Here is a 22,545-nt window from a genome sequence, read left to right as displayed (position 1 = left end):
ATTTTAGGTTTGGGGGTACACGTGAAGATTTGTTAAATAGGTAAAATTGTGTCATGGGGCTTTATTGTACATATGATTACATCACACAGGTATTAACTCAGTACCCAATAGTTATCTTTTCTTCTCCTCTCTCTCTTCCTACCCTCCCCCTGTCAAGTAGACCCCAGGGTCTGTTGTTTCCTTCTTTGTGTTCATAAGTTCTTACCCTTTAGCTCCCACTTACAAGTGAGAACATTCGAGTTGGTTTCCTGTTCCTGCATTAGTTTGCTAAAGATAATAACCTCTTACTGAATGTTCCTGCAAAATACATGATCGTGCTCTCTCTTTTTTTATGGCTGCATAATATTGCATGGTGTATATGTACCACATTTTCTTTATGAAATCTGTAATTGATGGGCATTTAGGTCGATTCCATGTCTTTGCTATTGGGAATAGTGCTGCAATGAGCATTCGTATGCATGTGTCTTTATAGTAGAATGACTTATATTCTTCTGGGCATATGCCTGGTAATGGGATTGCTGGGTCGAATGGTACATCTGCTTTTACCTCTTTGAGGAATCGCCATACTGCTTTCTGCAACACTCCCACCAACAATGTATAAGAGTTCCCTTTTCTCCATGACCTCACCAGCATCTGTTATTTTTTTGACTTTTTGCTAATGATCATTCTGACTGGTGTGAGATGATATCTCATTGGGTTTTTCATTTGCTTTTCTCTAGCGATCAATGATGTTGAGCTTATTTTTCATATGCTTGTTGGCTGAATGTACGTATTCTTTTGAGAAGTGTCTGTTCATGTCCTTTGGTTACTTTTTTAATGGGGTTGTTTTATTTTCCCTTGTAAATTTGTTTAAGGTTTTTATAGATGCTGGATATTAGACCTTTGTCCAATGCATAATTTACAAAAATTTTCCCCATTATGTAGGTTGTCTGTTCACTTTGTTGATAGTTTCCTCTGCTGTGCAGAAGCTCTTTAGTTTAATTAGATCCCATTTGTCAATTTTTGCTTTGTCGCAATTGCTTTTGGTGTCTTTGTCATGAAATCTTTGTCTGTTCCTATGTCCTGGATGGTATTACCTAGGTTGTCTTTCAGGGTTTATATAGTTTTGGGTTTTACATTTCAGTCTTTAATCCATATTGAGTTGATTTTTGTATATTGTGTGAGGAAGGGATCCAACTTCAATCTTCTGCATCTGACTAGCCAGTTATTCCAGCAACATTTATTGAATAGGGAGTCTTTTTCCCATTACTTGTATCTGTCAGCTTTGTCTCAGATCAGATGGTAGTAGACGTGTGGCCTTATTTCTGGGCTCTCTATTCTGTTCCATTGGTCTATGTGTCGGTTTTTGTACCAATACTATGCTGTTTTGGTCACTGGAGCCTTGTAGTATAGTTTGAAGTCAGGTAATGTGATTCCTCCAGCTTTGTGCTGTTGTTGTTTGTTTTGTTTTGTTTTGTTTTTGTTTTGCTTAGGATTGCCTTGACTATTTGGGCAATTTTTTTGGTTCCATACACATTTTAAAATACTTTTTGTAGTTCTGTGGAGAATGCCACTTGTAGTTTGACAGAAATAGCATTGAATCTGTAAATTGCTTTGGGCAGTATAGTCATTTTAATGATATTGATTCTTTTTATCCATGAGCATAAAATGTTTTCCATTTGTTTGTGCTTTATCTGATCCCTTCAACCAGTGTTTCCTAATTCTCACTGTAGAGATTTTTCACCTCCCTGGTTAGCTGTATTCCTAAATCGTTTTTTTCTGTGTGGCAATTGAGAATGGGATTTAAGTAGTGCATTTTGAAATACTGTTTTCTGGTGGTAACAGGTAAGGACAACATTGTCTCAAACACTTAACTTGGTTTCCTTCAAAAAACTATCATTTTCTATTCATATTTACTTATTTTACACATTTTTAACAAAGCTATGTAGTCACAACAACTTTACATAAAGGTATAGAGCTAGCGGAAACAGAAGAACATGGGTTTATGGGAAAATAAGACACCATGCTTTAATGTCCCACGGTTTCTTAGCTGATGTTCAGTGAGCAACAGATAGGATGAACTTCTCTGTTAAATGATGAAGTGAATGTCACTTAAGAGAGGATCTACTGTTTAAAATGAAAATAAAATCAGCTATATTCATTCATTCTAGTATCTGACTGGATATGAAATCTCAGATGTGATTCTTAACCAATGATTTGAGGAAGTTCTAAAATGCAGTTGGTTATTATCCTGTTTAATAAAATCTACTTATTTAGATATAAACTGTCTGGAAACTTCACAGGGAAGATGTTCAAATAGTATTTAAAAGAGAAGAGAAGATAGAAGGAGGAGAAAGTAAACATGGCTGGTCCCTTTAGATTTGCTAGAATGCTTCACTTTTAAAGGTTCATTGGTGTTTACTCTTGCTCCCATTTTTTTTCCTGTAATCATGTCTGATGGAATATGTCCAAAGATTCACTTATCTAATGTGAAAAAATACATTTTTCATTTATTTTGTATAAATAGTGTTGTATGGTAGTCTCTATAATGCCTTATCCTCTCACCATAAGAAAAGTGCAAGATACAGACCATTTTAATGTCCCGATTTGCTACCTATAAGTGTAGCTGAAGAAAGTATAAAAGTATTGCATACTTTTAGGTTTGTTTTAATATTATTTTATTAATTAGATATAATTAATTCTCTGTATAATACATAAGATTGATAATAGTAACCATTTTAATGTGTTTTACATGTTTAAACTTGTAAGTGGAGATTTTGAAGATCCATGTTCTTGTGTTAGAAGGTGAAGAAAGATAAAATATAACTACAGAGTATTTTGAAAGGCATGTTTTAATATTACATAAGTAAAATAAAAACAGTAATTTATAGAGTAGTAAGGAGATCCCAAAAGATGTACTGACCAACACAATACACAGTCCAAATTTAAATGGCATTTTGTCAGATTTTAGGAAAATCTCAGCAAGTACTATGGTATGAACATCTGTGTCCCTCCAAGATTCCTGTTGAAAGTTAATCCCCAATGGAACAGTTTTTAAGAGGTGGGGCCTTTAGGAGGTGGTAAGACTATGAGAGATCTGCCCTCAAGGATAGGATTAGTGTCCTATAGGCTGGAGGGAGCTAGCTAGACCCGTTGTGTTTTTCATCTCTTTTGCTGTGTGAGGACACAGTGTTCATCCCTTTTTTGCTCTTCCACCATGTGAGGACACCTAGATGATGTCATTTTATGAGGAAAGGGCCTTCATCAGACTCTGATCCCACTGGTGCCTTGATCTTGGACTTCCTACTCTCCAGAACTGTGAGAAATAGATTTTTATTTTTAAATTACCTAGTCTCAGGTATTTTGTGATAGCAGCGAAAACAAAGAGAGCTAGTATGAGAGCTCTAGAGCATGGGAAAGAAAATAGCAAGAGGAAAGATGTTTAGATTTTAAGCTTAAACCTGCCCAAGAATTACTTGGGTTACTCAGTAAATATGCATATCTCTTGTTTCCAATAGATTTTCTAATTCAGTAGATCCATGGTGATGTGTAGGGATCTACTTTTTTAATATTAGACTGTTAGAACTACTAAAATGTAATCTCTGTGAAAGTAGAAAAAAAATTATTTGTAACTTTTCTTCTTCATTGATATATCCTCAAAAGCTAGGACATTTCCTGGAATACAGTATGTTTTCAATAAAAGTTTGTTGAATAAACAAACTTACAAGATAACAATAGTACACGTTGAAAACTAAAGAAAGTTTTAAAAAATACTATTATCTTAGGCACATCATTAAAACATCAACTTTGGCAGAGAGGTGGAACAAGATGACTGAATAGAAGGCTCTACTGATCATTCCCCACCACTTCAATGGGAACACCAAGTTTGACATCTACACAAAGGGAGCACCGTCAAAGGAAAAAAAAATCAAGTGAGCACTGACAATGCCTGGTTTTGAGGGTAGGAAAAATAGTCTTAAATTCCTGACATCATCCCTCTCCCATTCCCCAGCAGCAGCTGTGTGGCATGGAGGGCTGTGCACTTGGGAGGGAAACTACATTGATTGTGATGCTTTGCATTGAATTTGGTGCTTCCTTGTCACAGTGGAAAGCAGAACTAGACTGTACTTATCTAATGCTTCCCTACAGAGGAAATGTTTGGACAGACCTTAGCCAGAGGGGAATGGTCATCCCAGTGGTCAAAATTTGAGTTCCAGCAAGCCTAGCTCCTAAGTGCTGAGCTGGTCTCAGAGCCAGTGGACTTGGGGGATATGCACCCTATTGAGATACCAGCAAGGGTGGTGAAGGGAGTGCTTGCATCATCCCTTTCCCAACCCCAGGCAGCACAGCTCACAGCTCCAAAAGAGACCCCTTCCTTCTCCTTGAGGAGAGGAGAGGAAAGAGTAAACAGGACTTTTTCTTGCATCTTGAATAAGAGCTCAGCCACAATAGAGTAGAGCCCCAATAAAGGATATAAGGCCCCATTGCAAGCCCTAGCTCCCAGATGACATTTCTAGATCCATCCTGGGCCACAAGGGAACATACTGCTTTGAAGGAAAGGATCCAGTCCAAGCAGAATCTATCACCTACTGACTAATGAGTACTTGGGACCTGAAGAACCAGCAGCAATACCCAGCTGTGAGATATGAATGAGATTCATAGACATGCTGGCATCAGGAAAGAACCAGCACATTCCCAGCTGTGGAGGCTATGAGGAGAAACTCCTTCTATTTAAGAAAAGCAAAGGGAAAAGCAAAGGGGACTTTGTGTTGCATTTTAGGTACCAGCTCAGCCATGGTAGGGTTGAGCACCAAGCAGGCACATCAGGTCCCCAGTCACAGGCCTTGGTTCATGCATGGCATTTTAGGACCTGCCCTAGGCCAAGGGGAGCCCACTGCCATGAAGAATGAGTCCCAGGCCTGGCAGCATTCACCACAAGCTGACTAAAGATCCTTTGGGCATTAACTGAACTTTGGCAGTAGCCTGTTAGTACTTCCCATGGGCTTATGATGGTGGAGGCCATGGGGTGAGGCTCCTCTGCCTTTAGAAAGGGAAGGAAGAATGGGGAAGGATTCCATTTTGTGGTTTGAGTACCAGCTCAGCTCCAGGGGAACAGAATGCAAGGTAAATTTCTAAAGATTTTTCTTCAGTACCTGGCTCCTAGATGGCATCTCTAGACCCACCCAGGGCCTGGGGGAACTTGCTACCCTGAAAGGAAGAGCACAATACTGGCTGGCTTTACCACCTGCTGATTGTAGAGACCCAGGACCTTGAACGAACATAGGTAGTAGCCTAGTAGTGGTCACATTGAGCATTGGGCAAGAACTAGAGCTGTGCTGACTTCAGTTCTGATTCAGCGGTGTCCCAGGGGTGATGGCTACAAAGGTGCTTGTGTTATGCCATCCTCAGCTCCAGGAAGCTCAGCACAAAAAGGGAAACTCCATTGGTTTTGGAGAAAGTAAGGAATGAGAACAAGAGTCTCTGCCTGGTAATCCAGATAATTCTTCCAGATCTTATCCAAGACTACTTAAGTGGTACTTCTATGAGTCTACAAGGATCACAGTGTTGCTGGGCTTGGGGTGCCACTTAATGCATATACAGTTTAGATCACAACTCTCAAGTCCTTTTGAATACTTAAGAAGCCTTCCCAAGGAGAAATGGTACAAACAAGCCCAGACAGTGATGACTGTAATAAGTACCTATCATATGGTGTCAATGCTCAGACACCAAAGAACTTCCACAAGCATCAAGAACATTCAGGGAACATGATCTCACCAAATAGAGTAAATAAGGCACAAGGAACCAATCCTGGAGAAACAGAGATACGTGACATTTCAGACAGAGTATTATTATGAAAATAGCTGTTTTGAAGAAACTCAAAGAAATTCAAGATAACACAGAGAAGGAATTCAGAATCTTATAAGGTATATTTAACAAAGAAAGTAAAACAATTAAAATGAATCAAGAAGAAATTCTGGAGTTGAAAAATACAATTGACAAACTGAAGAATGCATCAGAGTCTTTTAATAGCAGATTCAATCAAGCAGGAGAAAGAATTAGTGAGCTTGAAGACAGGCTATTTGAAATACGCAGAGGACACAAAAGAAAAAAAGAATAAAAATAAAGCACACCTTCAGGATCTAGAAAATAGCGTCAAAAGGGAAAAATCTAAGAGTTATTGGCCTTTGATGGGAGGTAGAGGAAGGGATGGAGTAGAAAGTTTATCTGAGGGGATAATAACAGAGAAACTCAAACCTATAGAAAGATATACATATACAAGGACACGAAGGTTATAGAATACCAATGTGATTTAACCAAAAGAAGACTACCTGAAGGCATTTAATAATCAAACTTCCAAAAGTGAAGGATAAAGAAAGGATTCTGAAAGTAGCAAGATAAAAAAAATAAATAAATAACATACAATGGAGCTTCAGTATGTCTGGCAGCAGACATTTCTGTGGAAACTTAAGGTCAGGACAGAGTGGCATGACATAGTTAAAGTCCTAAAAGAAAAAAAAAAAAAAAGCTTATACTTTAGAATAGTACATTCAGGGTAGATATTCTTCAAACATGAAGGAGAGACAAAGACTCAGACAAACAAAAGCTGAGGGATTTCATCAACACCAGGCCTGTCCTCCAAGAGATGCTAAAAGGAATACATTAATCACAAGAAAAATAGATGTAAATGAGTAAAAAGAAATCATCTGAAGGTACAAAACTCACTGGTAATAGTAAGTACACTGAAAAACACAGAATATAAAAACACTGTAGCTGTGTTGTGTAAAGTATCCTTGTCTTAAGTAGAAAGAATAAAACAGGAACCAATCAAAAACAATAACTACAACAACTTTTCAAGACATAGATTGTATGATAAGATATAAATAGAAATAACAATAAGGAAGTGTGAGAGGAACTTTAAGTGTAGAGTTTTTATCAGTTTTCTTTTTGCTTGTTGGTTTGTTTACTTATGCAAGCAGTGTTAAGTTTTTATCAACTGAAAATGTGTTATAAGATATTATTTGCAAGCCTCATGGTAACCTGAAATCAAAAAAACATATAATGTACACATGAAAAAAAAAAAGCCAGACATTAAATCACACCACCTGAGAAAATCACCTTTGCTAAAAGGAAGACAGGTAAGAGGAAAAGAAGGAAGAACAGACCACAAAACCACCAGAAAATAAATAAAATAGCAGGAGTAAGTTCTTACTTATCAATAATAACATTGATTATAAGTTGACTAAACTTTCAAATTAAAAAATAGAGTGATTGAATGAATAAAAAACCAAGAGTCAATAATCTGTTGCCTACAAGAAGCACATTGCACCTATAAAGACATACAAAAACTGAAAATGAAGGGATGGAAAGATATATATCATGCAAATGAAAATTTAAAAAAAAAGAATAGGAGTAGGTATAGTTACATCAGACAAAATAGGTTTCAAGACAAAACTGTAAGAAGAGACAAAGTAGGTCACTATGTACGAATAAGGGATCAATTCACCAGGAGGATATAAACGTTATAAAAATATATATACCCAACACTGGAGCACTTAGACATATAACGGAAATATTATTAGAGCTAAACGAAGAGATAGACCACAATACAATAATAGCTGCAGATTCCATTATTCCACTTTTAGCACTGGACAGATTTTAGACAGAAAATTTTAAAAAATCAGACTTACCTACACTATAGATCAAATAAACCTAGTTAGATATTTAAAGACCATTTTGTCCAAGAGCTGCAGAACGCACATTCTTTTCCTTAGTACATGAGTCATTCTCAATAATAAGCCATATGTTATGTCACAAAACAAGTCTTAAAACATTCATAAAATTGAAATGCTCTCAAGTATCTTCTCTGAGCATGATGAAGTAAAACTAGAAATCAATAACAAATGAATTTTGAAAAATATAAAAGCACATAGAGATTAAACAATATGCTCCTGAATGACCAGTGGGTCAAAGAAGAAATTAAAACGAAATTGAAAAATTTATTGAAACAAATGATAATGGAAACATAACATACCAAAATCTATGGGATATAGCAAAAGGAGAACTAAGATGGAAGTTTATAGCTATGAATGTCTATATCAGAAAAGAAGAAAAAATTTAAATAAAAAAGTTTAATAACATATCTTAAAAAACTAGACCATCAAGAACAAATCAAACAGAAATTAGTAGAAGAAAACATTAAAATTCAGAGTAGAGATAAATAAATTTAAATGAAGAAAACAATACCAAATATCAATGAAACAAAAAGATGCTTTTTGAAAAGATAAACAAATTGACAAAATTTTAGCCAGACTAAGAAAATAAAAAAAGATCCAAATAAATATATTCAGAGATGAAAGAGGAGACATTACAACCAATACAATAGAAATTCAAAGAATCCTTAGTAGCTACTATGAGAAACTATATGCTAATTAATTGGAAAATCTGGAAGAAATAAATTTCTAGACACATACAACTTTTCAAGATTGAACCATGAAGAAATCTAAAGCTGACTAGACAAATAATAACAAGATTGAATCCATAATAAGTCTTCTAGTAAAAAAAAGTCAGGCAGGAATCCAATTGGTTTGCCCTGGATTCTGCCAAACATTTAAAGAATTAGTACCCCATCCTATTCAAAAGATTCTGAAAAATAGAGGAGGAGGGAATACTTCCATTCTCATACTATGAGGCCAGTGTTACGCTGATACCAAACTGAGGCAAAGACATCAAAAAAGAAAGCTACAGGCCAATATCATTGATTAATATTAATGCAAAAATCAAAATACTATTAAGACAAATTCAACAACACATGAAAAAGATCATTCATCATGACCAAGTGATATTGATCCCAGAGATGCAAAGATATTCTACATATGCAAATCACCCAGTGTGATGCATCATATCAAAGAATGAAGGGAAAAAATACAGGATCATTGCAACTTATGCTGAAAAAGCATTTGATAAAATTCAATATTTCTTCATGAAGAAAACACTCCAAAATCTTGGTATAACAGGAACATACCTCGACATAATAGCATATCTGACAGACACAAAGTTGTCATAATATCATATTGAATGGGGAATATCTGAAAGCCTTTCCTCTAAGATCTGAAATGGGATACCCACTTTCACCACTATTAGTTAATGTGTTACTGGAAGTCCTATCTAGCGCACTTAGACAATAGAAAGAAATAAAGGACATCCAATTGGAAAGGAAGAAGTCAAATTTTCTTTGTTTACGGATGATATAGTCTTATAGCTGGGAAAATCTAAAGACACTACCAAATCTATTAGAACTGATAAACTAATTCAGTAAAGTTGCAGAATAAAATATCAACACACATAATCAGTAGTACTTCCATATGCTACAAGTGAACAATCTGAAAAAGAAATCAAGAAAGTAATCCCATTTGTAATAGCTACAAATAAAATAAAATAAAATAAAATACCTAAGAATTAACCAAAGAAATGAAAGATCTCTATAATTAAAGTTATAAAAAATTGTTGGAAGAAAGTGAAGATGCTAAAAAAATGCAAAGATATTCCACGCTCATGGGATTGGAAGAATCAATATTTTTTAAATGTCCAGACTATCTAAAGAAATATACAGTTTCAGTGCAATCCCTATCAAAATAACTATGATGCCAATGACATTCTTCACAAAATTAGAAAAAGCAATTTTAAAATTTATATGGAACCATGAAAGATCCAGAGTAGCCAAAGCTATCCTAAGCAAAAAGACCAAAACTGTAGGGATCATATTTACCCTGATGGTATTACTATGCACTATATGACTGTATCAAAATATGTCAACATACACTCCTCTGTATACCTACAAAATTTTAAAAAATCAACTTTGCTACTAGGAACTAGACCACAAAGGACAAACACACACACAGGAAAGAGAAGATCAAACATAGCATAAGAAATTAGAGAAAGTAAGAAAAAGAATGAGAAGAAAATAAAGAGGAAAATGAAAACAAAAGCTTTCTAAAAATGAGCCTGCAAATGAAATTCCTAAACATAAGTAGGTGCATAAAGATATCTAAAGCTAAGACAATGAAAAAAATCAACAATAAGAAATAAATTTCATCCAGAGTAGTCTGACAAAGATTAACATATATTCGGATTAAGCTAGATAACTGAATACAAACATGTATTTTAGTTCGAGAGTGAATTAACAAATAAGTTGCAGTCAATTGAATTTTTAAGCTATAAAATCACAAAGAACAGAATTCCAAAGACAACAAAATTTTTCCTTTGAAACATTATCTTCAGCTTCTTCTTTCTGCTCCAGATATGGTAAAAAAAAAAAAAAAAAAAAAAAAGAAAAGAAAAGAAAAGAAAAAGGTTAATGAAACTCTCTTAAAGACTCGAGAAATCACTACTAGTGATGGAAATGCACTTTCTAGAAAGTCAGTGAAATGTACAAGACCAATTATGTAATCTCTTCTTTGCTAAACTGCATAGAACAGGGCTTATTCAAGCTAATATGGCATAAAAATCCCCATAAGTAAAACATAGTTTAAATATATTCCTGCTGGAATAAAGTCTTCTAACTAAAATCATCATCTTTTTAATCCTATCTAATATATGTTTGTAATCTCCCATAACTATTGCTAAACTGAAATACCAAATAATTAATCAAAGCTACAATGGGAATTTGAGTGTTTTGTACATTTTTTTCATTTAATATTGTTTCATAGTAAACTGGCCAATGATACCTTTTCCCCATATTTCCCTCTTCATACTACAACAAAATATCATTTCTGTAAGAAAAATTCTGCACATGTATGATTACTCTTTTTATCTCTATGAAGTGATAATTTCTTTATCCTTGATTATGCCATCTGAATTTTTCTGACAGAAGTGCCACCTTCATAATCATTTAGCTTTAGAGCCATTTTTAAAAATCAGAATTATATTTATCATAAGTTATAATGATTTCAGGGTATTTGCTATCTTTGTAACAGAGCAGCTGGATTTATGTATACTTTGCTGCTGGATAAGTCTTTTCTCCAAAATTATAAATACAAGATGTTGAAAGCATATACAATATTTACACACACATATACACACATACATATATATGTGTGTGTATGGTATATGTGTACATATATATTTAATAAACTTATAATCACTCAAAAACACATCAGTGTCAGGGTGACAGATGCATTCACAATAAGCCAATATGGAAAGACAGAAAGGGCAGAATAAAAAAGTTTTTTTAAATTTATCAGTGTGTCTATCAAAGGAACTGGAGGACATGCACCAGTTACCTAAAACAATCAGCTCTTACAATTTTTGAAGTCTACATTATTCATATCTTCAAGTATATTCTGCATTTGTTCCCAGAGATTGTGACTAGCATTACAGTATGAGATACAGACTAAAAGGCAATAATGAAACTCTTGAATGTAAATATATGCATCAAATTATAATAAAATTTATCCTGTAAACTTGTTCCATGGAATTTACTGTAATGAGCCTTGCAAAATTGTGCTCCCTCTTGGGTTAATGTTTATGCTTTCTTCTTAAAGTAATGAAAGGGTGAAATAATGATACCAAACAGCCAATATTTAATGATATATGTTTGTAGCTGAGTTTTCAATGTCCATGGAAAAATGCTTAGTATAATTCAGATAAAATATTCAAGGCAAGTGTGTAGTCTATTAAATAATCAGTGGGAAAATCTTACCCAGAAAAGGCAAAGGTGAGTTGAATAAAGATCCCAAGCTATAGAACATTGTTTACAAATGCAGATAGATCCACAAACAAATTTTGCCGTGTTCAATGTCAGATTCAGGGAAATGAATATAAGAGAACATATTGAAAGAAGAAAGCATACCTTCAAAATCAATCTCACTGATGGATTTACTAGTAATGAAAAGCATATTTGAATGCGAATACCAACATTTTAAAATATTGATTTCTGAATTTAGAAGTTTTAGAGTTTTCTTTTTGGATTAAGAAATTCATCTGTTCACTCAGATCAATCATCAGCTTTTCAGGCTGTTTTCCCCAAAGGCTAAAATATAAAATTAATACTTCCTCTTTGCCATCAGCATTATGTATTGTTCATATTTTAGTATAATCCATACCACATTCTAATTCAATGATTTGTTTCTATTTTTTTCTCTTCATATGCCTGTGAACTAACTCTGCCAGTCTGTTTTGATTATCTTTGTATCCTTAGTAATATAGACTGATGCATTAGAGAGTCAAATGTTTAAATTCATGGACAAATCATGTCAAAAAAGCAGTAACATTCTCAGCATGTTTTCCGTAAGTGGCACGTTGGTAAAACAATCCCAGCATCTGGCACTCATCTTTTTTTTTTTTTTGGATTAGCTTGATTAAAAATGCACACATTATACCAGTCGATTTGAGATTATATGTCCAAGATATAACTATTGCCTCTAAATCAGCAGAATTAACAAGTGGAATTTTCTTTCAGTTAAGATCAGTCTAGAAAAAAAAAAAAAAACCCAGCATCAAGACAAAAACAAACTCAACCTGGGTCTATGAGCTCTTTTGGATGCAAAAATAGAATATATAATTTAAGTTTTTCCTGAATTTTCTTTTGATAATGATATTTTAAAAAATCTATTGGACTTGTGTATATAAGGTTGTTATTATGGTCTAATTATGATATTTACCTCTGTTTTATAAAAGGAAGCAAATGCAATCTGTATGTTAAGAAAAAAGAAATGTGATATAGCAGGTGGATTGTGGTGTTTCAGAACAGATAATTAGAATCTCCTATATGAATTGGGTAAATTGCTTAAGGTTGATTATATTTCATATCCTCATTTTAAGAAGCAGATTTAACAGTAAAAAGAATGTTATGAGGGTTGAACAAAAAAATATGTATAAATTGTTTGGTAACTGGAAGGTAAACCTTCTATTTGTATTTTTCTATTCTACATAAAGCTTTAGCTTGTTATGTTAACAAACAAATGAAGTCTATGTGTTACTTTGCCATCTTAAACAAATGTATGTGTATCTATGTATTGGTGTGGCACTTTTTTTTTTCTGGATCCCTCTTAAAAGTTCAGCCCAGAAAGCCGAGGTCAAATTAGAGGGCCAAAATAAGATCAACTGATGGCAAAACACACAAGATGGGAATGGTGTGGAGAGCTCCTTTTGGCATTCTAGTTCCTATTTCTTCTGTTAAATGATGACTATAATGTTGAAAAATAATAAAACACTTCTGTGTATGCAGCTTTTTGCCTTGGGGTCAAATAATTTACTCCTACAGTCACCAAACTAATTTTCCAGTTAGTTAAATGCATGTTCATAGCGCTTTATTATTAAATCAAATTTGTTGAGGTGTATTTTAAGTGTACAGTTCTATTGTCTACTTCATTTATTTATATGTTACATTTTTATATTTTCTTTCTCTACCAAATTTGGGTTTGGTGGTTTTCTTACCCTTTCTTAAAGTGATAGTGTAGGTCATTACTTTTTATATTAATTATTTTTAATGCAGGCATATCTCAGAGATTTGCAGGTTTAGCTCCAGATCATTGCAATAATGCAAATATCAAAATAAAGAGAGTCACACACATTTTTTGGCTTCCTAGTGCACAAAAAAAATTATGTTTACACTGTATTATAGTCTATTTAGTGTGCAATAGCATTATGTCTGAAAAACAATGCTGTTACTTTCATTTAAACACACTTTATTGCTAAAAAATGCTAATAACCATCTGAACCTTCTTTTTGCTAGTGGAAGGTCTTGACTCAATGTTGATGGTTGCTAATTTACTAGGGTGATGGTTGCTGAAGGTTGGGGTAACTGTGTGACAATTTCTTAAAATAAGATAAGAATGAACTCTACTGTATCAATTAACTCTTCCTTTTACAAATATATATATACACATATATATATGTATATATATATCTGTAGCATGTGATGCTGTTGAATAGCATTTGACCTACAGTGGAACTTATTTCAAAATTGAAGTCAATCCTCTGAAATCCTGCCACTGCTTTATAATTTAGTTTATGTAATATCCTAAATATTTTGTTGTCATTTCAACAACATTCTCAACATGTTCACCAGAAGTAGATTTCAGCTCTATAAGCCACTTTCTTAATCTTCTGTAAGAAGCAACTTTTCATGCATTAAAGTTTTATTGGAGATTGCAGGAATTCAGTCACATCTTCATTCTCGACTTTTAATTCTAGTTCTCTTTCTGTTTCCACCACATCTGAAGTTCTTCCTCCCCTAAAATCTTGAACCTCCAAAATCATCCATAACAGTTGGAATTTACTTCTTTTAAGCTTCTGATAATGTTGATAGTTGACCTCCTCCCATGAATCACAAATGTTCTTAATGGCCTCTAGGATGGTGAATCTTTTTCAGAAGGGTTTCAATTTAATTTGCCCAGATATATCAGAGAAATGCTACCTGTGGCAGCTATTGCCTTAAGAAATGCATTTCTGAAATAATAAGACTTATAAGTCCAAACTTTCTGATCTGTGGGCTACAGAATGGATGTTGTAGTAGCACGCATGGAAACGACATGAATTTCCTTATATATCTTTGGGTGGCTAGATGCATTGCCAATGAGCAGTAATTAATTTTAGGCATTTTTTTCAACTTTTATCTTAGGTTTAGGGAGGACCTGTACAGGTTTGTTACATGAGTAAGTTACATGTTGCTGAGGTTTGCTGCAAGAGTGACCCCATCATGTAGGTAGCGAGCATAGTACCCGATTGATAGTTTTTCAAACCCCGCCCCTCTCTAACTCTCCCTGCTTTGGTAGTTCATAGTGTCTATTGTTCCCATCTTTATATCCATTTATTCTTAAAGTTTAGTTCCCACTTATAAGTGAGAATATGTGGTATTTGGTTTTCTATTTTGAATCGTATCATTTTGAAAGAAACCTGTTTTTCTGAGGATTAAATCTCAACAGTGGGCTTAAAATATTCAGTAAGTCATGCTAAAAACAGAAGTGTTTTCATACAGGCTTTGCTATCCCATTTGTAGAGGATAGGTGCAGCAGGGTTAGCATAATTCTTAAAGTTCCTAGAAGTTTTGGAATGATAAATTAGTATTAATTTCTATTTAAAGTCAACAGCTATCTGAGTCCCTAACAAGAATCGGACTATCCTTTGAAGCTTTGGAGCAAGACATTGACATCTCCTTTTGGGCTATGAAATTCCTAGATAGCATCTTCTTCCAAAAGAAGGTTGTTTTACCTGCATGAAAAATCTGTTTAGATTTTCACCAACTATCTCTACTAGATTTGCATAACTTGCCACATCTTCTCTATCAGCACCTGCTGCTCTACCTTTCACCTTCATGCTATGGGGATAGCTTCTTTCCTGAAACTTTGTGAAGCAAGTTCTGCTAGCCTGCAACTTTTATTCAGCAGCTTCCTCACCTCTCTGATGCTTCATGGAATTGAAGAGCTAGGGCCTTGCTCCGGATCAGGATTTGGCTTAAGATAACGAGGTGGCTGGTTTGATCTTCTGTGCTGACCACCCATCTTTCTCCATATCAGTAATAATGCTGTTTTGCTTTCTTATCCTTCGTAGAGACTTAGACTCCCACACAATAATAGTGGGAGACTTTAACACCCCACTGACAATACTAGACAGGTCATGGAAGCAGAAAATTAATAAAGTTATTCAGTACCTGAACTGAGCACTGGATCAAATAGACCTGATAGACATCTACAGAACTCTCCAACACAAAACAACAGAATATACATTATTCTCATCACATGGCACATACTCTAAAATCAGTCACATAATTTGAAGTAAAACACTCCTCAGCAAATGCAAAAGAACTGAAATCATGAACAGTCTCTCAAACTACAAGGTAATCAAATTGTAAACCAAAACTAAGAAATTCACTCGAAACAATACAGTTACATGGAAACTGAATAACCTGTTCCTGAATGACTTGTGGGTAAATAATGAAATTACGGCAGAAATAAAAGTTTTTTGAAACTAATAAGATCAAATATACAACATACTAGAATCTCTGGGACACAGCTACAAGAGTGTTAAGAGGAATTATATTTTTTTAATCTGGGCATTTAGTGCTATAAATGTTTAGCGCTATAAATTTAGTGCTATAAATGCCCACATCAAAAAGTTGCAAGGATCTCAATGTAACACCCTAACATCACAACTAAAAGAACTGGAGAATCAAGAGCAAACAAGTTCCAAAGTTAGCAGAAGACAATAAATAACCAAAATAGGAACTGAACTGAAGGAAATTGAGACACCAAAAACAATTCAAAAGATCAACTAGGCCAGGCATGGTGGCTCACGCCTATAATCTCAGCACTTTGGGAGGCCGAGGTGGGCGGATCCCGAGGCCAGAAGATAGAGACCATCCTGGCTAACACGGTGAAACCCCGTCTCTACCCAAAATACGAAAAATTAGCCGGGTATTATGGGGGGTGCCTGTAGTCCCAGCTACTCGGGAGACTGAGGCAGGAGAATGGCGTGAACCCAGGAGGCGGAGCTTGAAGTGAGCCGAGATCGCCGCCACTGAGCTCCAGCCTGGGCGATAGAGCGAGATTCCGTCTCAAACAAACAAACAAAAGATATGCACTGTCTAGACTGATAAAGAAGAAAATAGAGAAGATCCAAATAAACACAATCAGAAATGACAAGTGGGATATTACTACTGACCCTCAAAAATACAAATAACCATCAGAGAATATTACAAACACCTCTCTTCACGTAAACTAGAAAATGTAGGAGAAATGAAAATAATTCTGGACACATGCACCCTCCCAAGACTGAACCAGGAAGAAACTAAGTCCTTAAACAGACCAGTAATGAACTCTGAAAAAGCCCAGGACCAGACAGATTCACAGCTGAATTCTACTAGATGTACAAGAAAGAGCTGGTAGCATTCCTGCTGAACTATCCCAAAAATTGAGGAGGAGGAATTCCTCCCTAACTCATTCTTTGAGGCCAGCATCATCGTGATACCAAAACCTGGCAAAGACACACACAAAGAGAAAACTTCAGGCCAATATCCTGATGAACAGTGGTGCAAAAATCCTCAAAAAAATACTGGCACACCGAATCCAGCAGCACACTAAAATGCATCCACCACAATGAAGTAGGATTTATCCCTAGGATGGAAGTTTGGTTCCACATACACAAATCAATAAATGTGATTCATCACATAAATAGAACTAAAGACAAAAACCACATGATTATCTCAATAGATGTAAAAATTGCTTTTGATAAAATTAAACACCTGAATGTTCAAAACTCTCAGTAGTCTAGGTATAGAAGAAACATACCTCAAAATAATAAGAACTATCTATGACAAACCCACAACCAACCTCTTACTGAGTGGACAAAAGCTGGACTCCTATTCAACATAGTATTAGAAGTCCTGGCCAGGCAATCAGGCAAGAGAAGGAAATAAAGGAGATTCAAATAGGAAGACAAGAAGTCAAACTATCCCTGCTTGTAGATGACATGATCCTATATCTAGAAAATTCCAGAGTCTCAGTCCACAAACTCCTTAAGCTGATAAACAACTCCAGCAAAGTCTCAGGATCCAAAATCGATATGCAAAAATCACTACACTCCTCTACACCAACAACAGTCAAACCGAGAGCCAAATCAGGAATCCAATCCCAGTCACAATTGCTACAAAACAGTAAAAATACCTAGGAATACAGCTAAACAGGGAGATGAAAGACCTCCACAAGGAGAATTACAAAACACTACTCAAAGAAATCAGAAATGACACAAACAAATGGAAAAACATTCCATGCTCAAGGATATTGTTTTTATGTTCCACTATTAAGATATGAGCTCTAAGTTTTGTTTTGTTTTGTAGCTCGACTTTATCAGTTTGAGAATGTTCTTTTCTGTTGATAGTGTGAATACTTTTTGCCTTTAATGGATGTTTGATTCTATTAAATGACATTGTCTTTCACTTGTAAAATGTAGTCTAAAAGTACCACAAATGCACGTAAATATTTTAATGATTAAATATCATGTAATTAATAGTAGTTAAACTGGTGTTCAAGTCCAAGTTCAAGTACGATAAGAAAGTACTACACAGTGGGGAATTTACAAAGAATAGAAGTTAATTGTCTCACTCCAAAAAAATAGCACCAGCAGCTGGCCAGTGTTATCCCATGGCAGGAGACATCACACGATGAGGAAGCATGGGCACATGCTTTCGAGGGAGAGGGAACAAGAGAGAGAGAGAGAGAGGAACGAGGCCAGGCTTATCAGGAGTGCACTCCCTTGAGAACTCACTTACTCCCATGATAATGACATTAATCCATTTATGAGGTCTCTCAAGGTCTAATTACCTCTAAAAGACCCCACATCTTAATACTATTAAAATGGCAATGTTTCCAACACATAAAATTTTGGGGGACACATTCAAACCATAGTACATAGTATATTGTAATGGTGACGAATTATAATTGCTATTGAGGTCATCGGTTAATTTGATTTTGTTTTACATTTAGACCTTGAGCATGTTTACAAATTATTTCCATGGATGAATATTTCAACCTGAGAGAACCATCCATCTTTATCACTTAGAAACATATTTTTATTTGGAAAGAAAAAGACTATTAAGCGTATTTTTATTTGAAGTTACATTGTATTATTTCATCGCAAATAATCAAGGATTCTTTACCATGGTAGTCCTTACCACCTGCACTCCATATCTGCTTTCTTAGTTGGCAAACTGTACTCATGTTTCACAATCTAATAAATGGCCTTGCATCTGTGAAGTTAATTGTAACTCTGCTTCAGGCACAACTGAGGTTGTCTCATATGTGCTTCCAAGGCTACTTGAGATATCAAATCAAATCACAGGAATCACGAATCTTGCCCATACCCAACCTGTTAATGACTCAAAGAATATAGGCAAAATTAATACCCTTTCTCTTCTGCATCAAGTGTATTTTGGTTTTTGAATAACAGACAAGTTGAGAATTTGTGTAACATATATAGAAATATTATTTTGCCTTTTTGGTGTTTTTACTGTCCTCTGCACAGACAGAAAATTGCTTACATGACTAACTTATTTCTTCAAACTGCTATGCCCCATATATTCATATTCCAGACTTATTTACAGTAAAGAATTTGGACACATTTGGTATGCTTTATCCAAATCCTTTTATATATAGAAACTTTCTGTTACCTATGCTGTTAGCATGTTTACAAAGACTCTTAGGGGAGGACCTGCAGATAATTTATTCACTTGGGCCTCCTTTGGGGTATAAATTATACATCAACTTACCATTAACCTTTTTTTTTCTCTCCAGGTTAGTGGTTAGCAGCGTTGGTTTTGGTGTCAAATAGTGTTGTATAAAATATAAACCATGAAGACTTTCTAACAATCTTGAAGAAGCTTCTTTAACCTCTGTGTGTTTCAGTTTCCTCATCTGTAAAACAGATAAAATATTTGTCTATATTTGACTTACTTTGACAATTAAATATGATAAAGTAAATGAAAATTCAGTTTATGATTGCCTATTAATACAGCACAGATCACACTGAATTGTATATATTTATAAATATACGTCTTTCTATTTTCTTATCACGTTACTAGCAAATTTTACAAAAGGGAGAAACATAGCATCTTTTTGTTCTTTTTTTCTAAGTATTGGTGCAATGTCATTTACAAAATAAGTTAGCTTAAAATCTAAGTGGAAGAAGGTGAAACCTCTTGTCTGTTAAGCTTTAAGTTTAACAACTCAAGAAACCCTTGATATTGTGAACTTGATAGATTTTTACATAGTATACTTAAAATGCAGTTTAGTTATAAATGTTTGAAATATCACATGATGCCAACTGTGCTTATTTCTTACATATATTTTCCTAATGCTTTTTTATTTTAAAATATAGATTGCTCACATTGGAAATAGAGAGATAAATTTACACCTTCTATAGGTGATCATTCATCATTAACAACTAAGTGATTTATTAGCAAGAGCTATATAAATGCTTATTATAAAGAATCAATTGGCAGTGAAATAAGTCTATTTTACTCTTCGTCATGTATGTTTACCAAAATGCAAGAATTCTTTATTTCATACTTAATAATTTCCTGATATTCATTTGTCATATTTTTAGTTAACTATTATATTTCTCAGAAATATATGACATTGAAACTTCAAAATCTAGGACAAAGAAATATTCAGTAGCTTTGAAATTTCCAGTATTTATCTCATCCATTCTGTATCTTTCTATCAAAAAAATTTTTTTTTAAATCAGAATTTCTGTCAAAGAAATGCATTGGATACCTGTTTCTGCTTAGGCAGGGCATAAAAGAAGACTCTTAGGATTTAGTTAGAAATCCACACCTAGCATCACCCTACCGAAGTAATTACTCTTGCTAATACTACCAATGATTTATAGAGAAACACATTGAATATTTCTCTGTGTCTCTCTTATTCAACTTTTCTCCATCATTTCATACAGTTGTCCACTAAACATTGGAAATTTATTTTGTCAGTTGAGTCCAAACTGAGAAATAGCTCATTCTTATCGCTTGCCATCTAGGTCTCCACTTCAACATCAATTTCCGTCTTTTTCTCTGATTGCTCATTTTCATTGTTCCAGGATCTTTCAGTTTCTTCTGTGCTTTAAATATTTAATTTTTTGAAGTTCTCTTTAGGCTCAAATTTCTTGCTGTCCTCCTTTTGCAATCTCATCCGTATCCATGGCTTTAATTACTACACATATGTCAATGATTCAAATGATTCAATGACACATTAATAAGGAGGTTTTTCCAGCCTTTCTCTGAGCTCTCTCTCTCTCTTTCTCTGTCTATCTCTATCTCTCTCTCTCTTTCTCTTTCACACACACACACACACACACACACACACACACACACACACACACACACATTTGCTACCTACTGGTATTACTTATTGTGCATTTCCACTACATATGTCAGAAAACATTCAAATTCAACTTACATGAAACTGATCTTATCATCTCCTCTTCCTGAGTCCTTCCATCTCAATTTACTATCCTGATGGAAAGCTGGGTTATTTACCTAACTACTAAGACTATATCCTTTTTCCCTTTCCTAAAACCTATCTCCAAAAAAATTGCTAAATCCTATTTTTATATTTTGACTCTCTAATACACTTTTCCATCACTGTATCTCATACTTTTTGTTGGCCCTTGTCATTGATATGGTCAACATCTTCTGTTTGGCCTTTTTGTATCCAGCCTCACCTTCCTTCTTTACCATGGTACCAAATAGATTTTTCTAAAATACAAATGCATTTATGCTATTATGTCTATATGCATATTTATGTGTCACTTTTAGGATAAAATCTACACCATTAGTCATCTTAGATCAACTAGTACCCGCTCTTTAACCAAACATCTCCAAGTTGAACTTGCACATCTGCTGGCTGTCTGCTTACCTAATGAAGATATCTAGGTTGTCTTTGAAGAATTTCTCACTAGGAAGCAGCACATTCTTTTACTTCATGATACCATTTAAATCCATGAATTCTAAACAATAAAGTGAAAACTGAGATGAATTAATTTTTAGAAATCAGAATTTTAATAATATGAGAAGCAACATAGAGTAGTGATTAAGGACACAGATGTGAATCAAACAGATAAAAAAATCTTATTTGCCCTTTACTTCTTGGGTTACCTTGGACAATCTACCAAAAGTCTTTGCAACTCAGTTTTTACTTCTATAGAGTTGGTAAAAATTGTAAGTAAAATGATTCCCTTAAAAGAATTTGCTAAAAGCCAATTCCTGAAAATAACATTTTCCAAAGAGAAAATTTGTTAAAATTTATGTGGGAAAAAATCAACTTGCAAAAATATCATTGCATGGATAATTTAACAGATATAATTGGATTGTTTATCTATGTCTCATTCATTTTAAATTGTTTAATGCCCCTTTCTATTGTTTCAAATCTGAGATGTTTAGTACCATCCTTAATTTTATTTCTCGTAAGTAAAAATATACACCACAATTAAGTTAAATTACCTGGGATAAACCAGATGTATTAAAATTCCATGCCTCTACCAGAGAACAGTTTGAGTACGCTAACTAGAAGCATTTTACAGGTGAAAAACTGTTAAACGCAGGTAAAAAAAATGGCAATATGCTATCTGTTTTGTAGTTCAAATTTGATACAATTTAATTGCAGATAGAAAATAAAAGATTAAAAATTTAGTTAAATCATAAAACGACAAAGTTGGAAGATAAAGTTTGGCAAGACTAAATCATACAGAAGACTAAACATAATTACTGACTAAAAATTCCCATAAAAATGATTTTTAAAAAAGATGAAATATATTTATTGTAAATAATATTCTTAAATTTATGATTTCAATATCTCATAATATATTGCTTATAACTGTACTTCATATTCTTGCTGCTGTATCTCTAGTTTTTGTTAAAACCATTTTTGGTAAAGTAGTAAATATTTTAATTTAACAAATTTGGAAAATTGAAAATCTACAAACTAATCATTAGCTAATTGGATTTTCAGCAAATTGGTCACTTGGCGAATTGAATATTGGAGAATTTGATATCAGCAATGTGAAATAACAAATCATACA

Source organism: Macaca nemestrina, chromosome 5 (genome assembly GCF_043159975.1).
Source record: "Macaca nemestrina isolate mMacNem1 chromosome 5, mMacNem.hap1, whole genome shotgun sequence".
Classification (NCBI taxonomy): domain Eukaryota; kingdom Metazoa; phylum Chordata; class Mammalia; order Primates; family Cercopithecidae; genus Macaca; species Macaca nemestrina.
The sequence above is the reverse complement of the archived record's forward strand: the minus strand, read 5'-3'. Positions refer to the sequence as shown.